This window comes from Astatotilapia calliptera, chromosome 1 (assembly GCF_964374335.1).
Source record: "Astatotilapia calliptera chromosome 1, fAstCal68.1, whole genome shotgun sequence".
Lineage (NCBI taxonomy): Eukaryota > Metazoa > Chordata > Actinopteri > Cichliformes > Cichlidae > Astatotilapia > Astatotilapia calliptera.
Genome location: NC_137422.1, coordinates 40,693,204 through 40,712,581, shown reverse-complemented (window position 1 = coordinate 40,712,581; position 19,378 = coordinate 40,693,204). Strand labels below are relative to the sequence as shown.

At 44.0% G+C, this 19,378-nt stretch overlaps 1 long non-coding RNA gene across 1 annotated transcript; it reads left to right on the top strand.

Moving 5' to 3' along the window:
- The first annotated feature begins 14,051 nt into the window (after positions 1-14,051).
- Positions 14,052-15,050, top strand: LOC145428639 (uncharacterized). Its single transcript, XR_013908945.1, has 2 exons — positions 14,052-14,415; positions 14,493-15,050. It is a non-coding gene; the product is annotated as an uncharacterized LOC145428639 (long non-coding RNA).
- Positions 15,051-19,378: the final 4,328 nt, after the last annotated feature.

Below are 19,378 nucleotides of genomic sequence, written 5' to 3'. Positions count from 1 at the left end.
GGCTTAGCCAACCTTGGTACTCGTGTCTGTTGATCGTGGTAAATATGCTGTGCTTGTGTTATTGGATATGACAGCTGCATTTGACACAGTGGACCACGACCTGCTGCTCTCCCGCTTACATCACTGTGTGGCAATTTCTGATCTGGCATTGTCATGGATAAAATCATATCTTTCCAAAAGGAGTTTTTGTGTCAAGCTGGGGTTGGCCGCTTCCTCTGTGGCCCCTCTGCTTTGGGGTGTGCCCCAGGGATCTATCCTTGGGCCATTACTTTTCTCGCTGTATTTACTCCCTCTTGGTGCGATTTTTCGTAAACACGGAGTGTCATTTCATTTGTATGCCGATGACTGTCAGCTTTACTTACCTTTTAGTCATTTGGATACCTCCCCATGTCAATCACTGCTTGACTGTCTTAGCGATATTAAATTATGGATGGCAAATAATTTTTTGAATTTTAATGGTCGCAAAACGGAAGCAATCTTATATGGCCCGCATCGTTCTACTGATACCCCAGAGGTTGATTTTGGTGATTTGACCACTCATCTGAAAAGTTCAGTCACTAATCTTGGTGTTAAACTTGATTCTGCGCTTACTTTTGAAGGCCATGTAAGTGGGGTGGTGAAATCAGCTTTTTATCACCTCAGACGCCTGTCGAAGGTTAAGCCTTTCCTTTCCAAACCCAATTTGGAAACTCTTATTCATGCTTTTATCACCTCACATCTGGACTATTGTAATTCCCTTTTAATAGGGGTCGGGTCGGGCACCTTGTCACGCCTGCAGTTTAACCGGTAGTAGGAAATTCGATCACATCACTCCGGTTCTGGCTTCCTTGCATTGGCTTCCCATTGAATTTAGGGTTCGTGTTAAAGTCCTTTTATTGGTTTTTAAATCTTTAAATGGTCTGGCTCCTGTCTATTTATCTGATTTGCTGAAGCCACATGTTCCTCCTCGCTCGCTCCGTTCAGCTGAGCAGCAGCTGCTGTCGGTCCCTAAGTCGCGGCTGAAATGCAGAGGAGACCGTGCCTTTTCAATTGCGGCTCCGATGCTCTGGAATAACCTTCCCCTCCAAATTAGACAAGCGTCATCAGTGCAGGTCTTTAAGTCCAGATGGAAAACCTATTTTTATTCCCAGGAAACTGACACCTTCTTATTTATTTTATTGTATGTAATGATTTTATGGTATTTTTAATTTGGTTGTTGTTTTGTTCTGTGTTGTTCAGCACTTTGGTCTGCCTGGTGTGTTCTTAAAGTGCTATACAAATAAACGATGATGTTGATGATGTCGAGGAAGACCTAGTATATTGTTGTGAAATTTGATGAATCTATAAAAAATTGTGGGCAATATAAAGTTTTTTACTGATCTTCATATTTGGTTGACTTTGACCCAATTTTCACCAAATCAGAAATCAGCTTCTACCAAATCTCATAAACTCAGATTTTATTCTGAGTAGAACAGAAAACACATCAAATGTTTAAAATGAGAAACTCTGATGGCAGCGACACATCTGTAAAGTGGGACAGCTCCATGCTTCCTCTTCTTCAACATCAGCCTGTGATGGTCTGTGAGCTGAGGAGGGCAGCAGTCCTGGCTCTGCTGCGTCCTGTTGCTGATGCTCCAGATGTTTTCAGCTGACTCACTTCCTATGAAGCTGTGCAGCTGGAATATTGACTTCAGTAGGTAACAGAGCTACATTATGGAGCAGCTTGTGTCTGAGCAGGGAGGAACCTTTAGAAAGGTCAGTATTACAGAAGCAGGTAGCCTGATGGATTAACTGGTAGGATCGTGGGAGCGTAGGAAAGAGCTTAGCTTTGTCTTTAGACACCAGTCCCAAATCTCTTATGGTCCACGCTGGTCTCGTAGCCTGGGCGTCCTCATAAGGTCCTGTACCAAAAACAAATCCATTGCAATGAATAGCTTTAAAGAAGAGATCGTGTTCTTAGTGAGGTGAAAGGTAAACTGGACCCACGTCAGTTTGCACAGAAGATGCTCTTGTAGCTGTTGCAGAGAATTAGTGTCACGTGGACCCAACAAAGATATTTATGGACTGTTCATCTTTAATACTGGACCACATATCTTAATGCAAAGGTTATCACAGCTTAAGGGTCACAGCACACTGATCAGCAGCAGAAGGGTGTAGAGTATGGCACCAACAGGTGGGCACACCTGTCCTGACCCGGCCTCACAGGCCACAAAGCACCAATCCCTGCTTCTGTCAGTGCGGCTCATTTAAACTGGAGGAGTGATTTACCTGACACAGCTTTGCTGTTATGACACAACATTAAAATGACAAAGTAATAGTACGAGAGCGTCTCTGGCTTTGCACTGTAAAAGTCCAAAGTTCATACTTATGTGTAGGTGAGCTTCAGGGTTCAGGATCTCAGGTGTTCCTCTGCACTGCTGCACCTGGAGTCTCACTGTGACATCATTAAAACCAGTCCTGAAAGACGTGCGTATAAAGCTAAAGAAGTATCCAACCGAAGGTGTCGGCTGGCGTGAAATATCGTTTCACATTGAAAGTGAAAATTCCTAACATGTGACAGTTGTTCCGGTGTTAAGGGTCCGGTTTGGTTTGTACGAGTAAAACAGGACAAACCAGCACATTTTCAGCATTATGTACTGGATGTTTGCAGAGACAATCCAGGTAATAATGAAACTTAAGAAGAACTGGAAGCCACTTACACCTTCACCCGCCCCACAGACATCTTGATATAAAGTGGAAGCGGGATGCTCAGGTCAGTGTTTCTGTGCACAGCAGATTATCAGCTCGCACACTCAGGACAGCACGGTAAGACGTTTATTCTTATTCATGCTGCATTATTAATATGGATGTGTATTCTGTTTTAGTTCATAGGAACTTCTCGGTGATCAGTTATCATATTTTTCTCTTACAGGAGATTCACCAAGAAGATGGAAGCGAAAGATGAACATATCGAAAAACTGATTCATGAATTATCACCTGATGTAGAGAGAGAGCTGAGAAACACCTGGATGCGCCTCCTCAAAGGAACAGTTGTGACGGGAGGATGCACATTAGTATGCGCGGCTCTCTTTGGACCTGTGGGGTTTGCTGTTGGTGAGTGAATGAATGATCCAGATAAGAGGGAACTGTTCCTACAGTGGGTAATACTAAGAAAATAAAAACAAAATAAAGTCATTGTTTCTGAACAATGAGACCCTAACCCTATCTGAACAGATAACATGGAGGAGAAACACATACGGGGACAAAACCATAAATCGGATCATTTTTCTTTGGCTTTTACGAAACTTGTTCACAGTAAATATAAATCTATTATTAAACAGATAAAAATCCTCAGCTGTGTTTTCTGATGTTTTTATTTGGGATAATTCAAACACTTAACCTTTTTGTGGAAACAAGACTGGATACCAAACCTGGTTCTGACTTTCCATTCACCCTCTCTTCTGTGTCTCCTAGGTGGAGTCATTGGTGGCCTCTCCAGCTGGCTGACCAGTAAAAAGTTCAAGTCTGTGCCTGAGATCCTGGGGGAGATGACTGATGACCAGAGGAGAGAGCTCTTCAACGCAATCAGGCGACATTTACGTGGCCTGGTGTGGAAAACTGCTGAAGACCTCATTGATAAAGTGATGAGAAATCCTGATCTCAAGACCACAATTATCAATTTGTTAATCGGAATGTTAATGTGAGAACAGGCGTCTTAACATTTATGACTCTGTGTGTGTGTTGGCCTTCGTGATGGACAAACACAGTCAGTGAATTTTAACCAGACGTATTTCTCAGTTAGAAACATAAATTAGAGATAATCTGTGCCGGAGTAGAAAGTCAATGTATTTTCTTCACTCTGATTCAAATAAAAGAAAAAAACTGCTGAACATTTTTGTGTCCTTACAAATGATTTCATTCTCCTGAATAAAGTACTCCACATACTGTGCAAATGTAAAATATGGAGAATTATACTTGAAGTTGGCAGCCGGTTTTCTCAGACCAACAGCTCCTAAAGGTCAGACATCAGTTTCCTCCGGCATGTTCATCTTTAGCTCCCTGCTCGCCTTTTTGGGTTTGGAAGACAAAGAAACGTCAGAAGGTGCAGCTGAAGAACATCAACAGCACGTTTATGGAAAAAAAACGAGTGTAAAATCCACAAGCAGCACATGACCAGCTTACCCACATTCAACAAACTCAGATGTTAAAGTTGTTTGAATGAAGCTGAAAGGTCAGACCAGGTGTAACCAAAGGGTGCAGTTAAAAGCAAAGGTGATAAAGAGCTTTAGGTTTCCCGTGAAATCTTAAGAACTTCGAGGTGATACACGAGATCTGAGCTGAATGTTTGGGCTGAAGTGTGTGAACAAGATGAAGCAGAAAAGCTTGTGTTTCAGTGAAACACTGAGAGTGTAATCAGACCAGTCCAGCAGAAATCCTGCAAACACTTCAGTGTGAAACCAGAGAGAAGACAGGATGTCCATTCTGAGGTCTGCAATTTCTCTGTACCATTACACTGCGCACTGACTGAGAATACAAGTATCTGAACTTGTTCTTCAGGTTTTTACATTAAATGGAACATTTAAAGGTAATCCATTCTGCTCATTTAAGCTCCGATTCACAGTCTGTATCTGATCCTGGGCCTCAGTGCAAACACTCAGCTCATTGCATCTGAAAGAAGCGCTTTTAGCTCCTCCCCCTACCTTCCTGTCATGTTTGGGTCAAATCTGACCAATTTACAAATGATAAAACCCATAAATATTGTGTTTTACATCCGATTGCCTATGGGTCTTATGACATCCTCCACAGTATGCACTATATGAAAGTGATAAGCACCTCTTTAGTTGAATTTTGAACGTTTTAATCAACTTTGTTACATCTCTAATGTTCCCGGCCATAGAAAACACCATAGAAAATGAATTGGAATCCAACCTCCACCCCATTTGGCCTCCAACCCCCTGAATGGCCCACTGAACTGACGTTTCTTATGTTAATTTAAGAGCTGTTAAGACTAACTGGTCAATTGTGACCAGAACACTAAAGTAGGGTGGGTGTTGGGTCTAAACTTAGACCCCACTGACCCTGGGACTTATTCCCGTGAAGGACATGCATGTGAGAATGTGTGTGTGCACGTGTGCAAGAATGTCTGTGTGTGTCTCTGTGTGCGTGACTTCCTGATCACAACTGTTTCTAACAACATCCTGGTCATAAAGAGGGTAATCTCCCCCACACCCAATGTATGGTTCAATTCCTGTATTGGTTCACCATACACAACACAGTGAAGCCATAAAAAGGGCAGGAAGCTTACCAAACATGAAACAAACCTTCACAAGGATCAGAATCAGAATCAGAATCAGAAAGGGTTTTATTGCCAAATGTTGAGCAGGTTTACAACATTAGGAAATTGCTGCGGTGCTTAGTGCAAACATACTGTCAGATAACGCTTAAATAGACATAAAAATAAGAATTAAAAGTGCTAAGTAGATAGATATATACATGATATATACATGAGTGCAGGTGGTGATCAGTGCAAACATGGAATGATGCAGTGAACACAGCGTAGGGTCATGTGTTAGTGGTGGGAACAGTCGTACATTTATTGTTCATGAGTCCAACAGCAGAGGGGAAGAAACTGTTCTTATGGCGAGAGGTTCTGGTGCGAATGGACCGGAGCCTCCTGCCTGAGGGGAGCAGGTCAAACAGACTGTGTCCAGGGTGAGAAGGGTCAGCTGAGATCCGAGCTGCACGCCCCAGTGTCCTGGAGGTGTACAGGTCCTGCAGAGATGGGAGTCTGCAGCCAATCACCTTCTCAGCAGAGCGCACAACACGCTGCAGTCTCTGTTTGTCCCTGATAGTGGCTCCAGCGTACCACACGGTGATGGAGGAGGTGAGGATGGACTCGATGATTGCAGTGTAGAACTGCATCATCGTCCGTGTTGGCAGGTTGAATTTCTTCAGCTGCCTCAGGAAGTACATCCTCTGCTGGGCTTTCTTGATGACGGAGGTGATGGTGGGCTCCCACTTCAGGTCCTGGGTGATGGTGGTACCCAGGAAGCGGAATGAGTCCACAGAGGTGATGGGGGTGTCAGTCAGGATGATGGGGGGGAGTGGAGCTGTGTGCTTCCTGAAGTCCACAATAATCTCCACTGTCTTCTGGGCATTCAGCACCAGGTTGTTGTGGCTGCACCAGGACACCAGATGTTCAACCTCCCTCCTGTAGGCAGACTCATCCCCGTCCGAGATGAGTCCAATAACGGTGGTGTCATCTGCAAACTTGATTAGCTTGACAGACTGGTGGGTGGAGGTGCAGCAGTTGGTGTACAGGGAGAAGAGCAGAGGAGAAAGAACACAGCCCTGAGGGGAGCCGGTGCTGATGGTCCGGGAGTCCGAGACATTCTTTCCCAGCCTCACGTGCTGCTTCCTGTCCGTCAGGAAGTCAGTGATCCACCGGCAGATGGGATCAGGCACATTCATCTGGGAAAGCTTGCCTCGGAGATGGTCTGGAAGGATGGTGTTGAAGGCAGAGCTGAAGTCCACAAACAGGATCCTGGCGTAGGTTCCTGGGGAGTCCAGATGCTACAGGATGAAGTGTAGGGCCATGTTGATGGCGTCATCTACAGACCTGTTGGCTCTATATGCAAACTGCAGGGGGTCCAGGAGGGGGGGCGTGAGGGTCTTGAGATAGGAGAGAACCAGGCGCTCAAATGACTTCATGACCACAGATGTCAGAGCCACGGGTCTGTAGTCATTTAGTCCAGTGATCCTAGGTTTCTTGGGGACAGGGATTATGGTGGAGGACTTGAAGCAGGCAGGCACATGACATGCCTGCAGTGAGGAGTTGAAAATGCCAGAAAACACTGTGGATTTACTTCCAATATTTGTCGCATTTGCAGCAAATTTACTACAGACTTTGATCAGGAAAGTGAGCCGGCGCACTCGTGCGTCTGAGAAGACGCGGACTGCTAACTGCTCTTCCTGGGATCTTCCTTTCCAATGTACGCTCACTCCGGAATAAGATGGACGAGCTGGCCCTGATGAGAAGCATGAACAGAGACTTTGCCTCCTCCTGTGTCTTATAGATGTGCTTGTGATAAAACACTACAGCCTCCCCAGAACCTCGAGAGGCTGGGGAGGGGGACAAAGGAATTCCTTTGATCACAGAGTTGAAACAATGTAGAGATGGTAAGCATAAAAATGACAACATTTAACAATTCACTTTAACAGTGGGGGTGCACACAACAAGGGGGTTAAGAAAAAGTACTCATGATTGGCTGCTCCTCACAAAAAAACACCTTCACCTCTCTGTGACAACATCCAGAACAAAGAGTTAAGTCTGTGAAGGTTCTCAGTCATCCAGGTCATCGTAGTCAAAGGCGCTTGCAAAGAAAAGCGTCTGGACTTCTTTAAGTTGCTTGAAGACGTTTCACCTCTCATCCGAGAAGCTTCTTCAGTTCTAAGGTCAAATGGTGGAGAGTCCCAGATATAAACCTAGTGGGAGTTTCCCCCCCACAGAGGGACAAAAGGACCCTTGATGATCCTCTAATCGCCTGAGCCAAGGTGTGAAACTGGGTGTGGGTCCCAATCAGGATCAATGACATCCCGGTGCATTTCAGACCCAGCAACACGCTCAGACACAAACACCCGAAAGACAAAACTCCAACACACAGACTTAACAATGTGGTGTTTGCTGTACAGTGCAGCGAGGAATGACCAGACCTCTACATTGGAGAGACCAAACAGCCACTTCACAAGCGCATGGCACAACATAGAAGAGCCACCTCCACAGCAGTCCATCTGCATCTTAAGGTCAAAGGTCACTCTTTTGAGGATGCCAATGTTCACATTTTGGACAGAGAGGACAGATGGTTTGAAAGAGGAGTGAAGGAAACCTTTTATGTGCACTGTGAGCGACCATCTTTGAACAGAGGCGGTGGTTTACGACACCAACTCTCTGCCATCTATAATCCAGTTTTGAGATCCTTCCCAGACGCCTTAACGCCCACTCACATCCTGGGCCATCTGACCTCAGGAATTCGCATGATAAGGTGGAGCCAGGTTTCACAATGAACACACCCGAAACCCTGGCTGATTGGGACCCACACCCAGTTTCACACCTTGGCTCAGGCGATTAGAGGATCATCAGGGGGTCCTTTTGTCCCTCTGTGGGGGGTATCTCCCACTAGGTTTAAATCTGGGTCTCTCCACCATTTGACCTTAGAACTGAAGAAGCTTCTTGGATGAGAGGTGAAACGTCTTCAAGCAACTTAAGGTGTCCAGACGCTTTTCTTTGCAAGCTCCTTAGACAACAAAGAGTTAACAAAAAAGTGCTGAGAGCAGGAAATACTGTTCGTACATGGAGCTCGATATTCGAACTTCTGGTCATGTCACACAAGTTATCAGGACACAAACATTAACAGGAAGTCTTTTAAAGGTGTAGCTGAGCCAACATTAAAATGACAGCGTAATACTACGGGAGCATTTCTGGTCCTGCACTTCAGGGTTCAGGATCTCAGGTGTTGCACCTGGAATCTACACTGTGACATCATTAAAACCAGGCACAGGCCCTCCAAGGCCTATCTCCCCTCACCACACTCCCTGCTGGTAACTGATGCCCTCAGGGGTTGCGTTGGTGGTTCTTGGTGTCCGGGGCTGGGCGCTCAGGTATGTACCAGCTCACTCCCAGTGACTACTTGGCGGGGCCTGGTGCCTGTTGCTCGGTCAGGCCTCTTCCGGGGCAAAGGGGGCCCTCGGGCCTCCAGCCTCTGGGCCTGTGGCTCGGTTCACTCTGGCACAGCTGGCTGCCTGCAGAGCCGGCAGGCAGCTCTCCTCAGCTCTTCCCAGGAGGGTGGCACGGATGCTCCTCCGGTGGTCCTCCTTGGGCTCTCGCACTCTGGGGCCTCTGGATGCCTGCAGCCTGGATCTCCTCCATGCCTTCTTCATGCCCTGGGGGACGGGGCTATGGCTCTCTACATCCTCTAGCAGACCATTACATGTGGAAACCTTTTGAATACAAGCGCGCTGATCCACACAGGTGTGCACACAGGTGTTCACTGTTCATAGACATAAACTACACCTTTATTGGCTGCTACCTCAAAGCACATTGTGCGCTGTCGGTCCTGCGTGCTACACAACAACATTCAATATTTAGTATTTACTGCTGTTTACACTTGGCTAGATTAACGTGATGGTGTTGTGTTTAGTATGTTGCTTTGTTGTTTTTGCTTGTTTTCTCTTCTTTTTCTCTCAACAGGTGATCCAGGAGGTTTTTTTTCTCTTCTTTCTCTTTTTAAGTCCCCTTTCTCACTGTCCCTCTTCCCTTCTGTTTTTGTTTTCCTTCATCTTTCTTTCTCCCTTTCCTATCCCTCAGTCATGTCTGTCCCGTCTGTAAAACTGAAAATAAAATAAAATAAATAATAACAACAAAGGTCGATCAAATGGACCAATACGGCAAGGCCGTGATGATCCATTTGGCAAAGTAAATCCATTGGGTCTCCTTGTTGGTCTTCAGACAACAATTCTGACGGCTAAAGAACCAAATGGGACAGGCAAAAAAAAAAAAAAAAAAAAAGAAATCATGAGAAACGCATCAGGGCTTCTTGTTTATCAGCTTTACAGAGAAAAATGCCTTAGAGACGCATCATACTTCACAGTTTATCCCAAAATGATGTATTGAACATATGTTTTCAGGTTTGAAGCAATTGATCTGGGCTATGCTTGGTAGAGGTATAATGCCAGTTACAAATCTCTCAACATGTGTACACCGTGCACCAATTTTGACAGAAAATACACAAACTGATACGAGGCTTTTTCCATCTTGTGGGGCTTACAAAAAAAAAGAAAGAAAGAAAAGCACCCAGTCCTGAAAGACGTGCGTATAAAGCTAAAGAAGTATCCAACCGAAGGTGTCGGCTGGCGTGAAATATCGTTTCACATTGAAAGTGAAAATTCCTAACATGTGACAGTTGTTCCGGTGTTAAGGGTCCGGTTTGGTTTGTACGAGTAACACGAGATAAACCAGTCCAGTAACGTCCTGAAGAAATGAAACCGATGTGCTAATATGGTAAATGGGTTTATATTAAGACACTAATGAACACTGGCAGGGTCCTTACACCTCACAGAGTGGGTAACGTGATCACACAGGTTTGGATGTTTGGAGCGTCTGTTGGAAGCACCGAGACGCCGTAAACACCTACAGTTCAGAAGCACACGGCACAGATGTGACTCGATCAGGGTACTTTCATTTCTTATTGTCTCAAAAACGATTATGATACCAACTCATCTGTTAGTCAGTGAATGAATGAACTAAACAAAATGCTGGTCACCAAGTCAGAGCTTAAAGTTTTTGTTTGCTTGTTTAATATGAAGGCGAGTGAGCTTCAGGTTTCCGGTAAATGCCAGGCGCTGCTCCAGAAAGCAGGTTTATCAGATTCTTTCTGTTTCTGTTCCAGAAGAGCCAATCAGAGTCTTCAGTCGGCTCTGATCGTGTTCATCCAACATTTGTAGTGAAAGAAGCCGGGCTGTGCGCAGCAGTCTGTAAGAGTTACCATCAGAGGCTGCTGTTGAATCCATCTCCCCCGCTGAGCTGCATCATTTATTTGTGTTCATCAGCACTGGCTCTCTGTGCCTCCAGCCTCTTATTTTAACCACGTGCCGTGCTATCCACCGCCCCCTGCTGACCGTTAAAAAGAGTGCAGGTTTAAGGACCTTCAGTTTTGGCTTTAAGCTTCAGACGCTGATGAGTTTAGGTCAGCTCTTGTTCCTGAACAGAAACCTGGAGTTTCATCTCAGGATGAAAACCCTCAGATATTTACCTGAACCTGGTCTCTGGAATGAGCCCACAAACAAAAGCAGACGTCTGCGAGTGAAAAATTCCCAGTGTGTTCTTCCAGCATTCACAGAGACAACAGCCGACATCAGTGATGTCAGGGCGGAGTGATGGTGCTGGATCCTTCTGTCAAACTGAGACGAGACAAACCGCTCCAGTAACATTCAGCAAAAAGTGAAGAATAAAAGGTGTTTTTGTGTCAGCGCGACAGAAGAGTGTGGATTTAGACCCTGGTGTGAAGCTGAAATCCAGCTGAGCACACATCTGTGCTTATCTGTAACTTTAAATTCATTTCACTTTTACTGCACGGCACCAATTCACAACTGCAGTCGCCTCCAGCAGCTTTAAACTGTAAGGCTGTAAAGACCCTGCAACGCTGGAGAGGAACCCAACAATCAGACGATGCTCATGAGCAGCACCTGGAGTGGAGGCTGAGGGAGGGGCAGCCAAAAGGCCAACAGAGCTCCTGAGCTCAAACTACAAAGCTTCAAATCATTTCAGACATTTTGCAGTCACTGATGAAAGTATTGCAGTATTTATAGTTGTATGATGGAAATAATGAAACTGAAACTCACACACTGACACCTCACACACAAACACACACCTGCTATAAAGGTGTGTGTTTGTGCTCGTGCTTCATTCCTCTCAGGACAGCAAAGGTAAGAAACATAGATCATTACAGCTTTTCTGTCTTTCTGCTACTTGTCACTTAAACTTGATCAGTCATTGTTGATCGCACCAGCTGATCCATGTCGTCTATATTAGCTTATTTTAACTTTCACTGCTGTGGACGAGTCAGGAGTGCTTTTTAAAAGTTCGCGACATGAATCAACAGTCAAAAATATTATCAATGATTACAAATAAATCTGAATATTTTTCTTCTGATTAAATATTAGACTGAACGTCTGCTGCTTGGACCTTACAGGCCTGATGTGATTTGCTGCTTTATGAATAAAACTGAATTTGTTCTGACAGTAAAATTACATCACAGTTACATCCAGGCAGAAACTGACAGAATTTTACCCAAATACTTCATCAGTAAGATGAACGACAAAATAAAAAAAGATCTCCAACAACTGCTCGACAAATTATGGTCTGAGCCAGATCTCAAGGTCACCATGAAGAACTCGGTGAAAGGAGGAATTAAGACCGGAGGATGTGCGGTTGTTGGTGGGCTGGTTGGTGGACCTCCGGGGTTTGCTGTGGGTGAGTACATCAATTATCCATTTGTGAAGCAGACATTAAAGCAGCTGATGATCGGGCCAAATGAAACGAAAGAATCGAGGACACAGTGAGAACTTGGACAAAATCAATCAGATTTTTTATTTTATTGGGTTATTGGACTGATAGACTGCCATGTTCAAAAAATCTATAGGTATGTGGAATTGGGAGAAAACGATCCCTCACACAGAGCTTTAACTTCTCAACTTCAAAAATATAAACTGCTGTACGTGAACTTTTTGTCCATTTAAGTGCAGATCAGCAAACTGTGAGCGGTAAACTTTGAGTCTCCATCGCTCTGCTCTCTGCTGGGAAACTGTTGAACCAAACCAACACATAAGTTGCAATGAAGTGAAAATTCTTTGAAGCTTTGTGGAGTTGAGGGGACCGAAGCATTTTAGCAGTCATGCGATGAACTTGAACCTCAGTCCCATCAGATATAATTTACTCTCAGTCTCCTCTGATGTTTTTAACGAACACCTTTTATTGCTTGTAATGCACAGACACACCAACAGAGGGCAGTAATATCTCTTCAACATACATTGTAAAATTACTATTACAACATCCTCTTCAAGACAGGCAGAAATATTTCTAACTGGAAACTTGATTCAAATAATCCGTCAAAAATATAACACGAATCAACACAGTGGCCATTTCCATGGTGAGGAATGAAGAGAAACAGCTCCTAAAGCAACATATGTGACTCTCCATCCACCCTCTTGTCTTCCAGGTGCAGCCATCGGAGGCATCTACAGCTGGAAGACCAGTGACGATTTCAAGCCTCTGCCTCAGATCCTGCGCGAGATGCCTCCTGCTCAATTGGACGAGCTCCTTAAATCAGTCATGGCTATTTTAGTTCATCTGAAATGGGAAACTGTAGAGGGCCTCATTGATTATGTGATGAAAGACATTCCTCTCAAGAAAGCAATCATTGATGAGTTAAAGCGCAGGGTGAAAACTTTAACCTGAGAACAGGTGTGCCGTGAGTTCTGGCTGCCTGCAGACTTTTCATGACAGTCAGGTCTCTGTGAATAAAGAGGTTTCATGTTGAACCCTGAAGCACACAGAGGAGAGAAAATCTTTCTTCATCTTTTTCAAATAAAACAAACTGATGAGCCTTTTTGTGTTTCCACAAATGTTCGCATTATAATGATTGAAGGTGCAGCGCTGCACGTGTACATTATGGATGTACACGTGCAGCCGACGATGATGCTGAAAGACCCGATGAAGTGATACAAGCTGCCGGTTCAGTTTAAGATCTACTTGAAACTGTAGGTAGAGTAGGTTGAAATCAAAGTCACGCACATACTGAACAAAATGACTTTGGGAGTTATAATTCGAGTACCATCTGCAAATTTATTTATTTCATATTTTTGTATTCGTGATAAAACTTGTCACATTTGTTTAACGCAGCATGACAGTTACATGGAAATAACATTTTCTTTTCTGTCTTTGTGACTCAAAATTTCATGTTAAAAGTTTCTCTACATGCGGGGGTGTCCCACGGTGGCTATCCCCGACGGGATCTAGCACGCGCTGGGCAGGGAGAGTGGACCCAGCTGACTCCGCCTCCATTACAACCAACTAGAGGTGGAAGTGACGTTTGACTTTAGTGAAAAGGTGAAAGATGAGTGTCGTTACACTGTGGTTCAGTCTGTGGGTTACAACAGAAAATTATACATTTATTGTTCTCACCTGTTATCGGACGGGATAAATTAAAAAACAAAAACAGGACAGTTTGGCTGATAATTATTTGGATCCCACTGAAACTGTCTAAACCAGCGGTGCCCAACCTTTTTTGCATTACGGACCGGTTTAAATCCGACAGTATTTTCACAGACCGGCCTTTAAGGTGTCGCGGATAAATACAACAAAATAAAACCAGTACCGGTACCAAAAAAGATTTATTCATAACACACGTGAAAAGACCCAGGGAACCAAGTTAATGATAAAAACGATAAAAACCATAGCCAACCAAGTTCAGCTTTCGTGGCCCGGTCCATGGCCTGGGGGTTGGGGACTGCAGCTCCAAAGAGCTCCAAAACTTCATGTGACAGGTGAGACCTGGAGATTTGGGACCGCCCCTGGTGGGCGGAGCTGGTCTTCGCTCCTTTCATAAGCGCAGGTGTGGGCAATTGGGTATTCCTTTGCAAACCTGAAGCTGCGAGTGCTTGGTCCGAGTTGGGCAAGTTGGTGTTTCTTAACTATGAAAGTCTGATACGTGTCCTTCCCCTAAACTTCTGTTAGAACGGTAGGTTATACAAAAATGTACCACTTGAGCTCTGGCTGTTGGCAGAGGTTTACAGTTATTTGCACCCTTGTAGGTGGGAAACATTGCTCCCGTGAGAACGGTATAGTGGACTTCATCGCCACTGACCCACATTTATTAGGGTGTGACACGAACTTGTGGACAGGTAACAAAACCAATTCAGTGGAGGAATATTCCTGTGTTTTATTGTCCAGCTAGTGATCTCCTGCCTTTTATTCACAGAGTACCGAGCTGCTGCTTTGCCAGGTGGATTTCTGGCTGCGGGCAAAGGACCCGACACATCAGTGTGTTTTAATTTGTTTTAAACTGGTGTAAGCCGACAGACTGACTGCTGCGGCTGTCGATGGTTTTGGTTTTTGGTTTTACTTTTTTTGTATCAGTAGGCACCACAGATATTGATCCTTTTAGTATTTTAACCCCTTTATTTATAGATATATTGTCGCAGACGGTGAAGGCGCTGCAGGGAAAACAAATCCTTTTTTTGTCTCCCCGCTTTTGCATGCACAGCGGTGGGCCCGAGTGAAGACGGCACTGAAGATTTGACTTTTTTTCTATAGTGTTTTACCCATTTGGGGTCATGTGTGAGTTGCCGTCCATGTTTAACCTGTGTGCTATGTCGATTTGTTTTTAAACGGTTCCCCGCAGCGCTTGTCCCGTCTCACGGGCAATCGCACAGTTTTATCGTCTCTAATAAGGTAACGTTTTTAATTGGTTTGAGGTGCCGCTGTTACACTGTTTCTTTTATTTTGTATTAAAAAAATTAAACTCTTTTAAACTGACTGTGCGCCTACGGCTCTGTCCTATTTTAAATAGGTACCTACCACGGGTCACAAACTGGCGTTGTCGACAGGATGAGCCTCTAGGTGTGCACAGCGATTAGTCAGTTGGTTTGTGTAAAATTTTTATTTTTATGGGTGTGTGTTTTAAACTGTTTTATATTTGTATTTATTTTTTTAGGCAAAGCAGCAGCTCGGTACTCTGTGAATAAAAGGCAGGAGATCACTAGCTGGACAATAAAACACAGGAATATTCCTCCACTGAATTAGTTTTGTTACCTGTCCACAAGTTCGTGTCACACCCTAATAAATGTGGGTCAGTGGCGATGAAGTCCACTATACCGTTCTCACGGGAGCAATGTTTCCCACCTACAAGGGTGCAAATAACTGTAAACCTCTGCCAACAGCCAGAGCTCAAGTGGTACATTTTTGTATAACCTACCGTTCTAACAGAAGTTTAGGGGAAGGACACGTATCAGACTTTCATAGTTAAGAAACACCAACTTGCCCAACTCGGACCAAGCACTCGCAGCTTCAGGTTTGCAAAGGAATACCCAATTGCCCACACCTGCGCTTATGAAAGGAGCGAAGACCAGCTCCGCCCACCAGGGGCGGTCCCAAATCTCCAGGTCTCACCTGTCACATTCAGGAGTAGTTAGTCACTATAAGAAGTGTTTGTTAACTGAAAATCAAGAATGATGGATGCCATTTGTCCCTGATTTGGAAAGCCCACTCGCAACGCATGGGAAACAAATCCTGTCAGGGATACTTAGCGTGGAACTACACAGGCACAGCTTGGAGGCTCAGCATGACCTTGAAACTTTCAACTAACCACACCAAAGTAAGCAGAGCTATGTCAAAGCTCGCAAACCCCCCAAAATTCCTTCAGAGGAACAACAACATGAAGGTGCTACTAACAGGATGGTGGAACTGAAGGTAGCGTTAAGAGAGTTGAGGACGCTTGGCTCGCAGTTTAAGTCCAGCATTGACAGCATTGGTAAAATGGGTGAGATGACCACCTGTGTCACAACACACCAGTTTGAGAGATCGAGCAGAAAGTAGAGCGCCGCCGCCTGCAGACAGAAGAACCTGAAGAACGTCTGGAGAGCAGCAGTGGCGAATTAGCAAAAGCAATGGAGCAAACTGCCTGGTCGAGGTGTGGCATGAACCGAATCCTGGAAAAGTGGAATACTCGTGTCACTATAGTACATTAAAAACTTGCTCCCCCATAGATTACTTCCCTGTGTCAAGAGAGCTGTTATCACAAATGAAAAACTGCTGGCACAGCTGTATAGTTATAAGTGACCATGGTCCTGTCTGTTAGCATTTACGGGTGGGTGGCTGTGGCTCAGGTGGAAGAGCAGATCATCTACTGATTAGAAGGCTGGTGGTTCGATCCTTGGCTTCCCCGGTCTGCATGTCAGATATCCTTGGGCAAGATACTGACCCCAAGCTGCCCTCTGATGCGCTCATCGGACTGTGACTGTAGATGAGTTTGCACTTGTGAATGCATGAATGAGGCATGTTGTATAGAGCGCTTTGAGTACTCCAGGAGAGCAGAAAAGCACTCTATAAGAATCAGACCATTTATATAGACGGAACAAAACGCTGAATTTATTACATACGTTAAAACCAGAACAGCATCGATTTTGGATCAAATACTGGCCAAACTAGTACCAACATAAGCTGGGAGGAGAGGAGAATTAATCAGCTTTACAAGCTCCAACATTTAAAGAGAAAAAATGAAATGGAAATTTCAGGAAAACAGATTAAACTCTTGGAACTTCAGCTTATTAAAAATAAAGACTACAACTACTCAAATCAACTTACTTCTTTTGACAGCAAAATATAACAAGTTACCCACTGACAAAGCGGAGAAAAAGCTCGCTCTGGCTCAAAACATCTTATTACAATCAAGGAGAAAAGGCTGGCAATGGGCACGGAGAACTCAGACATCACAGTCTGAGACAGCAATTAGGATAATTCTTCAGGAAACCTAATAATAGACCCCCTAGAAACTTACAGTAGTTTTAAGGAACACCACACAGATCAGAATGTCTCAATTTGACCAAAACACATTTATCAGTCATTTGCAATTTCACACAATGATGATGAAAATTTTTTTTATTTATACAGCACCAAATCACAGCAGCAGTCTCCTCAAGGTGCTTTATACTGAAAACCCCCAACAATCATATGAGCCCATGAAAGCACTTTGGCGACAGTGGGAAGGAAAAACTCCCTTTTAACAGGAAGAAACCTCCGGCAGAACCAGGCTCAGGGAGGGGCGGGGCCATCTGCTGTGATTGGTTGGGGTGAGAGAAGGAAGACAGGATAAAGACATGCTGTGGAAGAGAGACAGAGGTTAATAACAGATATGATTCAATGCAGAGAGGTCTGTTAACACATAGTGAGTGAAGAAGAAACACCCAGTGCATCATGGGAATCCCCGGCAGCCTACGTCTATTGCAGCATAACTAAGGGAGGATTCAGGGTCACCTGGTCCAGCCCTAACTATATGCTTTAGCAAAAAGGAAAGTTTGAAGCCTAATCTTGAAAGTAGAGATAGTGTCTGTCTCCTGAATCCAAACTGGAAGCTGGTTCCACAGAAGAGGGGCCTGAAAACTGAAGGCTCTGCCTCCCATTCTACTTTTAAGAAAGCAGTCTTACATAAGGTGGAAAGATTAAATCTAGTTATAAAAACCCTTTTTATCAGTTCAACATAGGACTTAATTATCCAACCACTGATGTTAAATCAACTGACAAACTATGACCGTTTATTGAAGTAAGTCAAAGAAACACCTGAGCAATGGATAACTATGCCCATATCACCGATCAATGTTAAAATGTTAATGTCCAAAATGTTTAAAACAAACAAAACCCCCACTAGTGACAGGTGGTATAAAGCCCACCACCCCTGTATCTCTTGGTCTCCCCAGTATGGACAAATACAGTTTGGACGTCAGCAGGAAGATCGGGTGGTGGCTTTAAAATATGGTTTGAGAGGAGCGTGAGGAGGATAGGTCTTTATCTAAATGGCAGCTTTCTAACATTTAATCAACGTTGTCAAACTTATAACAACACTAAAAAGATATTTTTTTAAAATTACAGTTAAGACACTTGATTTGATCTAAACATATGCCTTCAACACCACTATCCAATCTCACACTCCGTAAGAAAAACCCCACCATCGATCAGTTGGAGGCGTGGAGACGGGATATTCTGGAAAACATACAAGAAACAAAGGCTCGTTTAAAATCTCACAAACAGCCAGAGTCCAGAGAGTCTGGAATCCGAGACATTCCAGACTCATGTTGGAGACTTTCAGGAGAAAAAGGCTTCTTCACTCTGTATGGGACCGGTCAACACTGAAGAAACACTGGAAGACGTTAAAGTATAGTTAGGGCTGGATCAGGTGACCCCGAATCCTCCTTTAGGTGTAGGCTGCCGGGGGATTCCCATGATGCACTGGGTGTTTCTTCTTCACTCACTATGTATTAACAGACCTCTCTGCATTGAATCATATCTGCTATTAACCTCTGTCTCTCTTCCACAGCATGTCTTTATCCTGTCTTCCTTCTCTCACCCCAACCAATCGCAGCAGATGGCCCCGCCCCTCCCTGAGCCTGGTTCTGCTGGAGGTTTCTTCCTGTTAAAAGGGAGTTTTTCCTTCCCACTGTCGCCAAAGTGCTGCTCATAGGGGTCATATGATTGTTGGGTTTTCTCTGTATGTATTATTGCAGGGTCGACCTTACAGTATAAGCACCTTGAGACAACTGTTGTGATTTGTCTCTGTCATCCAGACTAAATCTAATATTGTTGGTATGCAGGCACCTTATGAAAACTGTGCTGTAAGTGTATAACCTAACAGCATTATGTTTAACTCAAAGGAGGAAGGAGGATGACGATCCTGTCGTGGAGAAAAATGTATTTGCTGTCAACAGAAGTTACTGTTTGAAGCCATAAACCATGTATTGCACGGCTGGTTTCATATAAATCATTGTGTAAATCCATGTTGTGGTTTAAGAAAAACTAACAAAAACGTTTAAAACATGCTTTATTTTCACATTATTGAGAAACTCTACACATCATTCACTATTCGTCTGTTATGTGACGTTTTTATTAGTGTAGAATTTAAGACAGAAAATTCCTTTTCATGGTAAGAAAAAAGAAATCAGATATTCATGTACAAATCTGAGGCAATTATATGAGTGCATTTCTAAAAACACTTTTGAAGGTTTGAAAACATTTTATTATTTTTATTCAAAACGAAGCGAGATCGAGTTACCAGGAGGCTTTTTTTCCTTTTTGAATAAAAACAGCAGATTTCAG